Raw genomic sequence first — 1,301 nt, 5'->3', positions numbered from 1 at the left:
TAATCCCTTCATTTAAGATTTTTTTAATGTTTTTTTTTTTTTTTTCAAAGGTTTGCTCCTTTGATATTATTGTAACCTTATTAGATTAGATTCTTAGAGAACTCTCATTTAAATAAAATAAAATAAAATAAAATAAAGATTATAAAACAAAAATGTTTCTAAAACAAGATGATTCCTAAAATAACAAAAATAAAAATTTGTAAATAAATTAAATTAATAACATTTTTTTTAATAATTTCAAATTAACTTAAATTAAGTTACATTTACTTTTTTTTTTTTTTATTGAAACTGTAATTTTTAGTTATTAAACAGCACAGCATTCAGTCATGACCCTAAAGTACATTTCTACTGAGTCTTCGGAGCTGATAATACCTACTGCCAACATGCCCCTATAAAGGCACAGATCCCTCACCTGTCCCTCTATCTGTGTGCCTGTGAACGAGTGTCCATTTTCACATTAGATAGGGATGAGTCATTAAACAATGCAGTGAAAGATCTGCTGGTGTTCAACAGATGTCTAGTGTCCCGTTGTCTCCATTAGGGTTAAAGATAGTGGTGAAAGTGTGTGTGTGTGTTTGTGAGTGTGTGGGGTTAGCAGAGGTAACATGGATAAACCTCACCACTGCAGCTGCAGCTGTTCACCAACACTCCGGCTATTTGCGCCATGGAATGCTGTCTGAATTTAGCAGGGCATGAACGCCACGGGAGAGAAACCATTGGCTGTCTGCTGAATCCACATATGCACAGGTCAATAAACGTTACTGACCTGTTAATTCATCTGTAAAGATTATTAATTATTGTCTGTGATCGATATAATTCTTATTTTCTGAATGAATCATGCTTAACTGTGCACAACTTGCCACCAGTTTTGTTGTCATTAAACTAATACTAAAACAATTTTTTTTAATTGTTAATTGAAATTAAGCTAAAATTAAAATATATACAATGTATATAATATATATATAAGTACAAAAATTACTAACTGAAATAAAATTTAAATAAAAAAATTAAAACATTTTAAAAATAAAAAAAATTGAAAGCTAATAAATGTGTCAAACGCACATAACAAAATTACTAAAACTAAAATGAAAACTGAAAATATAAAAATAAAAGTTATTATAAGCACATTTTGGTGCCATTAACATCTTACCAGTGTTGTTATTGTTTACTAAATCTAACACTAAAACTATTAAAACAATTTGTTAATTGAAATAAAGCTGAAATAAAATAAAACAAAGACTAGATGAAAAAAAATGAAAATTGAAATGTTGTCATGGCAACTAACTGAAATGAATTAAAGT

The sequence above is a fragment of the Sinocyclocheilus rhinocerous genome, unplaced genomic scaffold (genome assembly GCF_001515625.1).
Source record: "Sinocyclocheilus rhinocerous isolate Xijiao unplaced genomic scaffold, SAMN03320098_v1.1 scaffold1488, whole genome shotgun sequence".
Taxonomy (NCBI): Eukaryota; Metazoa; Chordata; class Actinopteri; order Cypriniformes; family Cyprinidae; genus Sinocyclocheilus; species Sinocyclocheilus rhinocerous.
This window is presented reverse-complemented; position numbering follows the sequence as displayed.